This window comes from Ursus arctos, unplaced genomic scaffold, assembly GCF_023065955.2.
Source record: "Ursus arctos isolate Adak ecotype North America unplaced genomic scaffold, UrsArc2.0 scaffold_4, whole genome shotgun sequence".
NCBI lineage: Eukaryota > Metazoa > Chordata > Mammalia > Carnivora > Ursidae > Ursus > Ursus arctos.
Genome location: NW_026623056.1, coordinates 50,332,231 through 50,347,593, shown reverse-complemented (window position 1 = coordinate 50,347,593; position 15,363 = coordinate 50,332,231). Strand labels below are relative to the sequence as shown.

Genomic DNA, 15,363 nt, shown 5'->3' with positions numbered 1-15,363 from the left:
TTATTGAGGTATAATTGACATACAATATTATATTAGGTATACAACACAGTGATTTGACATTTTGATACATTGTATATAATGTATACATTGTGAAATGGTCACCACAGTAAGTCTAGTTACCATTTGTCAATATACAAAATTAATATATTATTAACTATATTCCTCATGCTATACATTATATCCCCATGACCCATTTATAACTGGAAGCTTATACAAACTGGGTGCAGTTTGCTAAATGTAACCCCAATATTTCTGGCAACCACCATCTGCTCTCTGTACCTATGAGCCTAAGTTTTTTTTTTTATCCCACATATAAGTGGAATCACATGGTATTTGAATTTCTCTGACTTCTTTCACTTAATATCCTCCAGTTCCATCCATTAGGTTGGAAATAGCAAGATTTCATTAATTTTTATGGCTTAGTATATTCTATTGTGTGTATGTGTGTGTGTGTGTATGTATGTATATGTACATATATACATCTTCTTTATCCATTCATCTATTGATGGATGTTTATGTTGTTTCCATATCTGAGCTATTGTAAATAATGCTGTAATGAACATAGGGGTCCATGTATCTTTTCAGTGTCTTCCTTCCTTCAGACAGATACTCAGTAATAGAATTGCTAGACCATATGGTAGCTCTACTTGTAATTTTTTGAGGAAACTCCATACTGTTTTCCACAGTGGCTGTATCAATTTACATTCCCACCAAGAATGCCTAAAAGGTTCCCTTTTCTCCGCACTTTTTCCAACACTTATTATTTCTTGTTTTTTTAATTTTAGCCATTCTGACCGGTATGAGGTGATATCTCATTATAGTTTTGATTTACATTTCCCTGATGACTAATGATGTTCAGCATCTCTTCATATGTCTATTTGCCATCTGTATGTCTTCTCTGGAAAATGTCTATTCAAATCCTATGCCCATTTTTAATCAGATCAATTTTAATCTTGGTTTTGAGTTGTATGAGTTCTTTATATATTTTAGATATTTACCCCTTATCAGATACATGATTTGCAAATACCTTCTCCCATTCAGCAGGTTGTCTTTTTGTTTTGTTGATGGATTCTTTCACTGTGCAGAAACTTTTTAGTTTGATATAGTTGTAACTGCTTATTTTTGTGTTTGTTTCCCTTGCTTTTAGGATCAGATTAAAAAAAATTATCTAAGATTGATGCAAAGAAGCTTATTTGCCTACATTTTCTTCCAGGAGTTCTATGGTCTCAGGTCTTACATTCAAGTCGTTACCCATTTTGAGTTTACTTCTGTGTATGGTATATGAAAGTTGTCCAGTTTCAATCTTTTGCATGTTACTGTCCAGTTTCCCAACACCATTTATTGAAGAGACTGTTCTTTCCTCATTATATATTCATGCTTCCTTTGTCAAAAATTGACCATATAGGTGTGGTTTATTTCTGGGCTCATTATACTATTCCATTAATTTACATGTCTGTTTTTTATTGTCAATACCGTACTATTTTGATTACTATAGTTTCGTAGTATAGTTTGAAACCTGGTCGTGTGATACCTCCAGCTTTGTTCTTTCTCAAGATTGTTTTGGCTATTCAGGTTCTTGTGTAGTTCCATACAAATTTTAGAATTATTTGTTCTAGATCTGTGAAAATGTCATTGGAATTTTGATAGGCATTGCATTGAATCTATAGATTGCCTTGGTAGTATGAACATCTTAACAATACTAATGTGTTCAATTCATAAGCACAGAACATCTTTCCATTTATTTGTGTCATCTTCAATTTCTTTCATCAGTATCTTATAGTTTTCAAAGGGTAGGTTTTCAACCTGCTTAGTTAAATTTACCTCTGGGTATTTTACTTCTTTTTGATGCAGTTGTAAATGTAATGGTTTTTCTTAATTTTTCTAATGACTTGTTATTAGTGTATAGAAATGCAACAGACTTTTGTTCATTGTTTGTATCCTGCAACTTTAATGAATTCACTTATTAGTTCTAACAGTTTTTGGTGGAAGCTTTAGGGTTTTCTATATAGCATCATATCATCTGCAAATAGTGACAGTTTCACTCACTCCATTCCAATTTGGATGACTTCTATTTCTCTTTTTTGCCTAATTGTTCTGGCAAGGACTTCCAACACTATGTTGAATAAAAGTTGGGATAGTGGAAATCCTTGTCTTATTCGTGATCTTACCAGAAAAGCTTTGAGCTTTTCACCACTGAGCCACACCATATTTGCTGTGACTTGTTATATATGGCTTTTATTATGTTGAGGTATGTTTCCTTGATACCCAACTTTGTTGAGACTTTTTATCATAAACTGTGAAATTCTTTTCCTGCATCTATTGATATAGCTCTTATTTTTCATTTTGTTAATGTGGTGTATCATGTTGATTGATATGTGGATTTTGAACCATCCTTGCATCCCTATAATAAATCCCACTGATCATGGTGTACAATCTTTTTAATGTGTTGTTGAATTTGTTGTTGAATAATATTTTGTTCAGAATTTTTTCATTTATGTTCATATGAGATATTGGCCTGCAATTTCCTTTTTTATGTTTGTGGTATCCTTGTGTGGTTTTGATATCAGAGTTATGCTAGCCTCATAAAATAAGTGTGGAGGCTCTCTTTCCTCTTCAATTTTTTGAAAGAGTTTGAGAAAGAGAGTTATTATATCTTCTTTGAATGTTTGGTAGAATTCACCACTGAAGCCATCTGATCCTGGACCTTGTTTGTTGGAAATATTTGATTTCTATGAATATGTCCATTTCTTCAACATTGTCCAATTAGTTGGAATATAATTACTCATAGTAGTCATAATTTTTCATAATTCTGTTGTATTGGTTGTAACATCTTTTTCATTTCTGATTCTATTTGAGCCCTCTTTTTTCTTGGTTTGTCTAGCTAAAGGTTTATCAATTTTAGCTTTTTAAAGAACTAACTCTAAGTTTCATTTTTATTGTCTTATTTCCATTGTCTATTCTCTATTTCTATGTTCCCTTTTCTATTGTCTTTTTAGTCTCTATTATGTTTATTTCTATTCTGATCTTTATTATTTCCTCCTTCTACCAACTTTGGGCTTCATTTGTTCTTTCCCTAGTTCCCTTAGGTGTAAAGTTAAATTGTTTGAGATTTCTCTTGCTTTTTGAGGTAGACCTATATTGCTGTGAACTTTCCTCTTAGAACCACTTTTGCTGCATCCCCTAGATTTTGGTATATTATATTTTTGTTTTCATTTGTCTCCAGGTATTTTTCATTTCTCCTTTGATTTCTTCTATGACCCATTAGTTTTTCAGTAATATGTTTAAACTCTATGTATTTGTAGTTTTAATTTTCTTCTTGTAGTTGATTTCAAGTTTTATACCATTGTGGTTGGAAAAGATGTTTGATATGATTTCGATCTACTTGAATTTATTGAGACTTGTTAGATCACTAGAATGTTTCATGTGCACTTGAGATGAATTTGTATTCAGTTGCTTTTGAATGGAATGTTCTGTATATATCTACTAAGTCCATCTGGTCTTATGTGTCATTTAATGTCAGTGTTATTTATTGATTTTCTGTCCGATACATTCATTAAGTGGGGTGTTAAAATCCCCTACTATTATTGGATTGCTGTCAATTTTTCCTTTTCAATCTGTTGATAGTCTTATTTTTTCTTATCCATTCAGTCACTCTGTCTTTTATTGGAGAATTTAGTCCATTTATACTTAAAATAATTATTGATAGGTATGTACTTATTGCTACTTTGTTTTCTGGCTGTTTTTGTAGTTCCTCTGACTCTATCTTTTTATCTTTTTATTTTCCCTTGTGTTTTGATGACTTTCTTTAGTGTTGTGTTTAGATTCCTTTATCTTTTTTTTCTGTGTATTTACTATAATTTTTGTTTTCTGGTTATTGTGAGGTTCACATATATCATCCAATGTATGCAACAGTCTATTCTAACTTGATAGCAACTTAAATTTGAATGTTTTCCAAAACTCTACACATTTACTCCACCCCACTATGTTTATATGTTACATTTTACATATTTTTATGCATCTCTTAAATAATTATTACAGTTTTAATTTTACTACTTTTCCTTTTAATCTTTTTATCAGCATTGTAAGTGATTAATACACTACCTTTACTGAACATTTACCTTTTACTGTGAGATTTTTAGTGTCATATGTTTTCTTATTATTAATTAATACCATTTCTTTTCAGCTTAAAGATTTCCCTATACTATTTCTTATCAGACCTGTTTAGTAGTGATGAACTCCTTTAACTTTTGCTTGTTTGGAAAACTCTATTTCTCCTTCAAATATGAACAATAAACTTACAGGGTAGATTATTCTTGGTTGGAAGTTTTTTCCCTTCAGCACTTTGAATATGTCATATCACTCCCTTTTGGCTTGCAAAGTTTCTGCTGAGAAATCTGATAGCCTTGTGGGGTGTTTCCCTTCTATGTAACATTTTTTTTTCTTGCTACTTTTAAGACTCTATTACTTTTGACATTTTAATGTATGTGTCATCTTGTGTTTCTATTTGTCTTAATTTTATTTGTCACTCTCTGGGCTTCCTGGGCCAGATTTCTATTTCCTTCCCTACTTTAAGGAATTTTTCAGCCATTATTTCTTCAAATAAGTTTTCTAACCCTTTCTCTCTCTCTTTCATTTTCTGAGACTCCTATCATATGAATGTTACTCTGCTTAATATTGTCCAAGACATCCCTTAAACCACCTTTTTTTTTTTAATTCTTTTTTTCTTTTATGTTCTATCTGTGTGAGTCCCATTGCTTTGTCTCCCAGTATACTGATCCATAATTCAACTTCATCTACCCTGCTGCTGAATGTTTTTCATGAATTTTTAGTTGTTTTTTAATTCTTCATCTCTGTTGACTGCTGTTCTGTGTTCATCCATTCTTGTCCCTAGTTCAGTGAGAATCTTTACGACCATTATTTTGAATTCTTTACCAGGTAGGTTAGTTATTTCCATATCATAATGTGTTTTTCTGAGGTTTTATCTTGCTCTTTTATTTGGAACATCTTTCTCTATTTTCTCATTTTGCTTGACTCTCTGGGTTTATTTCTATGTATTAAGTGAAACGGTTACTTCTCTCAGTCTTCAAGCAGTGGCCTTGTGTAGGTATTGTATTTAACCTTGCCCTAACTCTTAGACTTTTGTGATTATCTAAACCATCTGACTTACTCTTGATACACACCTGTTTTTGAGGGTATGCCAACACCTGTCAGTCATCCAAGAAGAGGAATCTCAGCACCTAGTTTCAGGCTGACTGGAAACTAGGCTGTCAGGCAGCAGCTTTTAGAGTGGAAATATATACATTTTTGTGGGGTCACAATTGTAATCCCTGTTGACTTCCAGACCAGAGGATCTGGAGGTGTCCCCTGGGTAATAGTTACAAAAATCAGGGCTCCAGATGAGTGTATAAGCTCCTTTCTGGGAAGTCTTGTCAAGCTGTAGTGAGGCCAAAAGAGTGAACATGGATGGTGTCTCCCTGTTTACATTCCCTCAGAGTGTCTCCTTAGCCTCCAGATGTGTGGGAAACCTGGAGCCTCTCCCTCAGACTGACGCTCCAGGCTAAATAAGCAGGCCTTTTCCACAAGAAGACTGGTGTTGTGTTTCAGTCCACTGTCTGTCCAGAGCCCTGGAGATGGCAATGTGCCAAGAGCTATCTTTCCAATTGTTACAGTCCTGTGTAACTCTGGAACACCAGCCCTCTTGGCCACTAGGGCCAGGCCATCAAGGGATGTCCCCTGTGCAGATTGTGTGCAACTGCTGGCTTTAGGCAGCTAGAGAGTATAGTGGGTGAGGCATGCTCTCCAGCTTCAGAAAAACAGGAAAATGTCTTAACTATGTGTTCCTGTGGGCTTTACCAATGCAGCAAGAGAGTGCATTGTTTGTTTGCACATGCTGACTTCAGGCTGGGAATGGGGGAATGCTGTGCCTACTCATGCTCACCAGCCCCCAGCCATGGAGCAGGTGAGTGTCACAACCACCTATGTTCACAGACTTTAGCTAGGGAACAGAAGAACCCTGTGACCACTCACATTCACCCACCCCAGCCAAGGAACAGGGACTGCTGCAAGTGCCTATGCCCTCTGGTCTCAGCAAGTGGCATGATGCTCATCCCTTCCCTGTCCAGCAAGGTAGTGAGAGGCTGCCACATCTGAAGTCACCCACTTGTGCTACAGACTATGTGGAGAGTGCAACAGTAGTGTCTGTGCACCTTTGTTTTGACAGAATGTCTCAACTGTCTCCCATCACTCCAGCCAATGCTCCAAAATCAGCAAAAGAGTCTCCCTTACGCATAATCTAGATGTTTTTCAAACTCTTGTTTTCACTGAGTTTGGGGTAAGCGAGACCACATGTAAGCCCTCTAAGAGGAGAATCTTAGTTTTTCTATAGTACTCTGCCCTCCCCCCCAAACAGCAGCCCTGCTCACTGGCTTTCTGAGCCAGATATTCTGGGAGCTCATCTTTCCAGTGCAGATCCAAGGGACCAGGGTGCCCAATGTGAGGCACCAACCCTCACTCCTCTAGGAGAAATGCCTGTCTGGTGAGATCCCTCCCTATTGTGTTGCCACTCGGGGGGGTGGGGGAAGGTGGTGCGAGACCGTGTGTAAAGAGTAATTCATCTAGTTTTCACATTTAAAAAATGATCCCTATGTAGATCCATACAGATTTGGTGTGGCTATAGGAACAGTAAATTTATGATCTTCCTATGTCACCAACGGACATACACTACCCCCCACCCGGCTCTCACCCTATCATGACTGACTTTTCTTATTTGCTTTCTGGGTAGAGATTCAAATGAAGGAAGGAAAGAAGAAGGGGGGGATAACTTAAAAATAACCAGTGCAATTATAAAGTTTTTTCAAAGATATCAATTCATATGACCTTCAAAACAACACTTAGAAGAATGACTATTATACACACATACATATGTGTGTGTGGGGGGAGGGTCTCCACTATCTCCCATCACTCCAGCCAATATTCTGAAATCAGCATTGACATAGATATAGATTATATAGATAGATATAGATCTCTCTCCATATTACCAGTGAAGAAACTAAAACTCTGAAGGATACATAAAACAAATTTAGGGCAGAAATAAGTCTTACTCAGGGACAATTTCCACTGCTACAGGGGAAATAGAAACCCAAACACAAGACCTTCAAATACCAAAAGACAAGACCATGTTTTAACCCATGCCTAGTCTCTTCTGAATGTCAGATATCACTTGCTTTTTATCTTAATGGTTATTTCCAGTTTTGACATCTCTATTAGCTTTACCTAAGCAATTACTTAAGTCCCTGATCTTTTCACTTTTTTCCAACTTATCAAAACTAAACCTGGGAACTCAAAGTGTGCTTGTCCTTATTTTGGATCATAGACATAGCATTTTGAAGAGTTCTCCCAAAGGTTCTCCTCTAGCCCACAATGCCAATTCATGCCATATGTGTGCCCAATCTGTGCTGCCTCACCTCCCCACAAATGGGGTTCCAGTTAAAACCAGCTCACTCCAGTACTTGTTTTGAACCATGAGCCACATCTTAGAGATTATAGGTAGACATGAGAAAAAGGAGTGGAAATGTTCTCTGAGGTCTGTGAATTCCTAGGCATAATGCTGAATGCTACCTTTAGCCCAGAAATTAAAAGCCAGACTTCCAAATAGAGAGGCAAAGTCTCCTATTTGTCAAACCAATTAGAAGAAAAATGTAAATGCCAGCACCCCGCTGCCAGCAGGACTGCTGGAAGGTATGGGGACTTATAGACTGAGGCAGTAGCGTAGCTATCTGATGAGATAGGGCCAAGCCCGGCTAAGAAGTATGCAAGAGGAAGAGAAGGAACAGGAATGCATCTCCAACAGCATGTTTGAGAACAAGCAATTATTTTCCCCAGAGCCATCTGTGAGACTTTCAACTTGTGCCTGAGAAAGAAAAGGACAAAACAGAGAAATGTGAATTACTGGAAAAAGCAGGTATCTCTTTGGGAGTTGCAAGTGCAGAAAAAAGACTGTCTACCAGTCTGTTAGTCTTGGCAGATGCAGATTTATGATTCTGGCCACAGTCAGGGTTTCTATGGCCCTGCTTCTGGAAAACGTGGCAAGGGTTTAACCTGAAATGTGGACTGTGGATGGTTCTGGTGTGATCTAAGTCAGAGGGAACTGTGAGTTCCCAACCTACGTCCCTGAGCAAATGGGGTCAATCACATGACATCATGACTAGTTTGGCCCTTACTTACAGACAGCCTTTAGTTAATAGAAGACTCCAGGGGAACATACCTCAGATTGGACTGGAATCTCCCAGGAGGCAGGTCCATCCAAGTTTTTTATCTCTCTTGATTGTAGCCTGAGTGATGTTCTGAAGTGTCTGTGATAGATGAGAATGTCCTCATTGACAAAGAGGCATTTTGCCAAGCACTCTTCCCATGCAGTACAGGGCCTATTTTCTGCCTGGAGCCCCAGTGCTTCCTCTCAGCTACTTAGTATTCTACAAAAAATATCATCTCTTTTCTTCACAGTCATAGGAACTGCTTTATTTAGGAATGTCTTTGGTTGCAAGTAGCAGAAAGTCTACCTTATAGCAGCTCAAACAGAGATGTACTTTTCTCACATAACAAAATTTTGGATCTAGAGGATAGTCAGAAACAGTTCAGGAGCTCAGTGACCTCAAGACAAGTATCACTGGAATTCTCTTACCATTTCCCTCATGCTTGTCTCTTTCATGGTCACAAAACGGCTGCTAGTGGATGAGTGAGTAGATTTTTAAAATCGTGGTACACACATACAGACACACACACACACACAACTAGAATATTATTCACCCTTAACAAGGAAGAAAATTCTGCCATTTGCAACAATATAGATGAACTTGGAGGACATTATGTTAAGTGAAGTAAGCGAGACACAGAAAGAACCCTACTCCATGACCTCATCTATATGTGGAATCCACATATTAGCAGAGAGTATAATGGTGGTTCCTAGGGGCTTTGGGGAGAGGGTGGAGAATGGAAAGATGTTAGAGGGACAAAGTTGCAGTTATGGAGGATGAACAAGTCTACAGATCTAATACCCAACATGATGACTACAGTTAATAATATTGCATTGTATACTAGAAATTTGCTATAAGAATAGATTTCAGGTGTTCTAACAACAAAAAGCTATGGTAACTACATGAGGAGATAAATATATTAATTAGTTCGACTGTAGTCATCACTATACATATATGTATATCAAAACATCATGCTGTATACCTTAAATGTATACAATTTTATTTTTCAAAAAAAAATGGCTGCCAAATTGTTGGGCATTATGTTCATGTTCAGAGCAGGAGAAAGGGAGAAGGGCAGTATCCCCTGTGATAATCCCCATTTATCAGGACAGCAACACCATCAGAATCCCCATCAATCCTCTGACTGTGTCTTCCTCATCAGATCTCCATCACACAGCCACACCTAGCATAAAAGGACCCTAGGGACCTGGAATTTAGCTGGACACCCTGTCAGTTTGAACAAAATCAGAGTTCTGTCAACTATGAAAAGGGAATGGTTACTGGGGAGGCAGCTAACAGTGTCTGCCACACCCTGTACATAGCACTGATTAAATTGCATTGAAATGTTCTCTTTCAGTCTCTGTCTCCCCTCCCACTAGAATTAATGGCACTTGGCAGACAGAGGCACCCAGTCATCCTTGTATTCCTAGCACATGGCACACTGCCTGGCACAAAATAGACTTAATAAACATAACTCAAGCTAAAAAAACACTGGCTGAACCAAATTCCAAATAGAGAGTCAAAAAAATTGCATTCAGATCCATTTTTGCATACACTTTTCTCTCTAAAGATAACAGGAGATACTAATGTAAGAGAAACAGCAGTAATTCAAAAGCTGGCACTCAAAGGAATGAAAATATGACGACACTTGGGATGCACAACAGCTTCTAACACAAATATGGTATGTGAGTAATAATATTAGCCACCACTATGAAAAATTTGATGCTCTATGTATGCTACCTTTAATCCTATTGTCTTTACGAGCTAAATATTACTTGCCTCACCTCAGAGATTCTGGGAAAGCGGCACAAGGTCAAAGAGCAGTAAATGATGGATAAAGAGTATAAACCCAAGTGGATCTATCTTTCTCCACTGTCTCCATGCCTCCTGCATGATGGTGCTCAGCACCCTCATTTCACTCAAGGGAAACTCCAGTGCCAGAAGATCAGATAAGAGGTCCAACCAGATATCAGGGGGACACCCTTCCATCTTTACTCTCTGTCTCCCTCAACATTTGACAAAGCACAGAGAGCAATGTGCTATGCTACTGAAGATCCAGTGATGTTGATGAGGATGAAGAAAGGCTAAATGACAGCTGGCTTTCTTTCCAGGATCCATGATAAACTCATAGAGAAGGAAAGGAAGCCAGAAGAGGGCAGGGTCCTCTGAAGCCCATTCCCACATAGACTGTCCCAAATTTAGACCTACATGTAAGAATAGAAACTTCCTCTATTGACTCTTCTTTCAATGAGTATTCTGATGACATTAGGCTGAACAGAATAGTTGAGGCATGCATATGTGGCTTTGGACCACTGGATGAAACATGTTATAAATTTCTATAAATTCACATGAGAAATTGCAAACAAAGAAATGGCTGCATTTGGCTTATGGCTTCAGGTTGCCCTCAGTGGTCCACAAGTGACTGTAGTCCTCTGACCATCACCTCTTTAATTGATTAATCAAGCTCTGTGCCAAGAGCTGGGAGCCAGGTATGCCTCAGTGGAGAAATGTGATATTTTAATTCTGACTTACCTAAAATCCAGTATCACACAGACTATAGTCTGTGGATGTGTCCAAAGAGTATCATTTGCATTGCTTATGGCAAATATAATACAGATGAGGTTCTTCAAGAAATCAGAACCTAATTCAATAAAATCTACTCATGCAATTCAAAAACAGTCTTCTCTGAGGATTTCAGGATGCCCAGGGGCTGCGAGACAAGCCCTTCCAAGTAGTGTTCATGATACTCTGGTTTCTCTTCGGATCATATAAATCTTTTGCCTTTTACCAAATAGTGTTCATAGCACATGCTATGAACTCTCCTGAAACATTCACTTCTGAGAATATGTACAAAATAAGGGTGGAGTTGGATGCAGTGAAAAACCTCAGATAAGTCACAGCAAACCAAAACTGGCTTTTAAGGATCTCAAGCTCAGCAGCAAGATACACATGGAGGTCTTATAATCCTTTGGATGGAAGAGGGGAATTCTCCTTTATACTGAAAACACTATTCTGAGCTATTCAGGCACAGAGACTGTACGTTTTGGCAGGGAACACTGCTGATCTGGGATTTAAAGCCAGAATTATAAGCTCAAAATGAGAGAAAAGATGAACGAGGGCTGTCAGAAATAGAATTGTTTTATTCTTCATATTTTCACCAAAATAACAATTATACATTTCAACAGTGGGGTTTTTTTGGTACCAAATGGATTTCTCAGGAACTTATCATTTTGGTTTGCTGAGAATAAGTATAACAATTGTTCAAATAAGAGTACAGAGTTTACAACTGGATAAACACGGGGAAAGAATCAAAGAAAAGCCTATTGCACTGAGCTGGGAGTCTCTTATGTGCTAAGTGTCACTTGTAGTCCCAGGGCCCTCAGCCAAAGTCCATGTGGCCAGGAACTCCTGGGGCTGTGCCTGGGACCTCCAGGGTTATGGCATCTTGTCTCAGTTCCCCAGTTTTGTTGTGGTCTGCAAATCTCTCTCAACCAACTCTAAACCAGAGGTAAATCCTGAAGTGAACCATCTGATTAATGAAGTAGTTACCTTAGAATTCACTCATCATGGCCAAGGGTTCAGGGGAATTGAGGGGACAGGGAACATAAATCCAAGGCACCGCTGGCTGGCTGCATATGTGGGGCTCCAGAAGAGAGTGTCAAGTGAGGAATGTTAGAAGAAAACAACACACGGAAGAGGGAAGCTCATAGACATCAAGAGTAAAAGGGATTTCAGAGGATCTGGGCTGAGTCACAAGGCAATCAACTGTGGGTTTAACTCTACGGACAATAAACTTCGAAAAATAGAATATTAAAATCCCAGGGCTCTGGTAAGGTCAGCCCTAAATTAATTCTATTACTGCCTAGTCACGAGACTCTGGGACTTTGGACAAGTCATTTCACATTGCTGAGACACAAGCTATTTTTTTTAATGGAGGGATAAAAGAGAAGGTTATAATAATTTACATTTTTGGTACATTTATACTGTGCCAGGTGCTAAGGGATTCACTTGCATGATCTCACTGGGTGTTGAGTGCTATTTTCCCCATTTCATAGATCACATAGCTAGTGTTTGAGTCATGGTTCAATACCAAATATGTCTGCTTCAAAGCTGTCCCACTACTGGTTCTCAGAGGGAGTTCATGCTATTTATAACTCTAAAATTCTACTATTTAACCTCATGGTCTATGAGTTCACAATGTATGAGATCACAATGCACGACTCTTGGGGGCACTGATTACCATCTGCATACCCCATCCAGAATTTGGCATAACTGATATACTCCATACAGCCCCAATGAAAAAAGTTAAGATGAATCCTCATGTCAATTCTTCACGATATACTTGATTAATATGTTTAATTCCAACTACTCTTGGTACCTTAGTTGCAGGGATTAGCTTAAAAGAAGATAACTGAGATGTCAGGGCCTAATGATTATTGTAAGAGCTATCCTTTTGCTAAACAAATAAATAAAAATAAAAAATTTAAAGGCCTTTCTTTCCTACTGCATGTTGCTCAGAAGCTGCTGGCTGGCTAAATAATTCTTTGTATCTTTCAAATCCATAGTTTCCCCTAAGCTAGTGTGTTACCTCTGTTCAAAAACAAAAGACTTAAGACTAACCTAAATACACACATCACCTTAAAAGTTTGTGTCATTTATGATACAGGAGAGGTGTTTTTCCACCTCATACACCACATCTATGTTTCAAGCACCACCTATGACTTTGACTTAGATTAAACACCTGAAGAATAGGACAAAATTAGAGTTCTATGGAAGTTCTTATCAGAAAGAATTTACTTTATCAGAGGAGCTCAAAACACCTTGACATGAAGATCTACTCCCACTATGGCTGGTACTTATCTCCATTATAAAGATGACAAAGAAGACATACAAATGGTGATCAGACACATGAAAAAATGCTTAACATCACTTGGCATCAGGGAAATATAAATCAAAACCACAACGAGATACCACCTCACACCAGTCAGAATGGCTAAAATGAACAAGTCAGGAAACAACAAATGTTGGCGGGGATGCAGAGAAAGGGGAACCCTCCTCACTGTTGGTGGGAATGCAAGCTGGTCCAGCCATTCTGGAAAGCAGTATGGAGGTCCCTCAAGAAGTTAAAAATAGAGCTACAATATGACCCAGCACTTGCACTACTGGGTATGTACCCCAAAGATATAAATGTAGTGATCCAAAGGAGCACCTGCACCCCAACGTTTATAGCAGCAATGTCCATAATAGCCAAACTATGGAAAGAGCCCAGATGTCCATCAACAGATGAATGGATAAAGAAGATGTGGTGTGTGTGTGTGTGTGTGTGTATACACACACACACACACACACACACACATATATATATATATATATATATATATATATATATACACACATACACATGGAATATTACTCAGCCATCAGAAAGAATGAATACTTACCACTTACATCGACACGGATGGAACTGGAGGGTACTATGCTGAGCGAGATAAGTCAGGCAGAGAAAGACAACTATCATATGGTTGCACTCATATGAAGAATATAAGAAACAGCACAGAGAATCATAGGTGAAGGGAGGGAAAACAGAATCAGAAGAAAATCAGAGAGGGAGACAAACTATGAGCAAAACTGAAAGTTTCTTAACTATGGGAAAGAAACTGATGATTGCTGGAGGAGAGGTGGGTGGGGAGATGGGGTAACTGGGTGATGGGCATTAAGGAGGGCACATGATGCGATGAGCACTGGGTGTTATATGCAACTGATGAATTACTGAACTCTACATCTGAAACTAATGATGTACTATATGTTGGCTAATTGTATTTAAATTAAAAAATCAGAAAGAAAAAAAAGATTACCAAGTTATCATTATTTGTTTATATGAATACATCAGTATCCCCCTTGAACATAAATCTCCTTGATGACAAAAGCCTAAGAAAGACTTGGCAAAGCCAAATCTTAGCAGAGCACAGATGCATGGTCCAATCACAACTCCACAAGGACTCAGTTGTGAGTCAGGGAAGGAGTAAGTCACAAATCTTAGCAAGATACGTAATGATCTAGAGCCTGAGAATCTTGAGATCAAGGTTTGCCACCAATCAGCTGTGTAACTTTGGTTTCTGTAAGAATTAAAAAAAAAAAAAAAAAGAGGCAAGAAATACTGAGATATTACATAATCAAATAAAAGTGGGAAATTCTACATTAATACAGTTAATTATTTTCTTCCATTTTTAGGATTCCTCAGGGACCATAATATGTTAACATGCATTGTGAATCTCCAGGAGGAGAAAGAGTTCCATGTTTCCCAAACATTTAACCTTGGAACCCTACTCTCAAATATCATTTCTTAGAATTAGTATTCTACTATACACAATCTAAGAACTGTTACAAAGACTCCCAAAACACTTCAAGCAGTAATATTCTGAAATTTTACCCTATGAGTCTCTTTTTCTCTCCTCTAATCCTAGTGAGGACCTCCAGTTAAGATTCTACATATCCAAATCCTTTGTAAACTTCAAATTACCAAATTAATTGTTAGTTATTTCATACAAGGGCAAGACCTAGCGGAGATGGAACAGATTCTTCTGTCATCACATTTTTCTCTTAAGAGATCCTGACAGCATGGGCAGCAAACAATCTCCACTAGAAAAATCTCTGTTCTGACCTTCAAGCTTGTTTAAAAAAAAAAATACATGTGTGTGTGTGTGTGTGTGTGTGTGCGTGCACGCATGCACGAGCACATAATGACACATCTAGAAAATAAATTCTAGACATCTGGCACCATTTTGTTTAAAAAAATAACAAAATCCTTTGTTTTGTGTTAATGGTGTTGTAACTAATTAAGGGGGAAATCAGCTGCCAGGTTACATGAAAAGAGAAGGCCTGATTCCACTGACATCTTCTTTGCATCCACGAGAAGCAAGCTGATGGTCTGCTGCCTGTGTGGTGTTCAGCTTAGCCTCCGCCGACTGGGACTCATTAGCCAAGGGTAACAAATACGTAACCAATGCTTTTTCCAGATATTCCACCACAAACCAAGTACCATGGTGTCCGTCCCTTGCCTCGAAGGTCTGGGTCTGAGCCACTCAAGATGCTCCCTCCAGCTCAGCCTAAA

General features: G+C 38.1%; 1 protein-coding gene across 2 annotated transcripts in view; it reads right to left on the bottom strand.

Moving 5' to 3' along the window:
* The window catches only part of DCBLD2 (discoidin, CUB and LCCL domain containing 2), a 688,558-nt gene that overhangs the window by 540,162 nt on the left and 133,033 nt on the right, over nt 1-15,363 (bottom strand). Inside the window, exon 2 of one of the 2 annotated variants that reach the window (XM_057306590.1) lies at nt 8,264-8,351. The exons of the other annotated variant lie outside the window; for it this stretch is intronic. The gene's annotated coding sequence lies outside the window, so the exon portion shown is untranslated. The remainder of the gene's footprint in view (nt 1-8,263; nt 8,352-15,363) is intronic. 2 annotated transcript variants of the gene reach the window in all.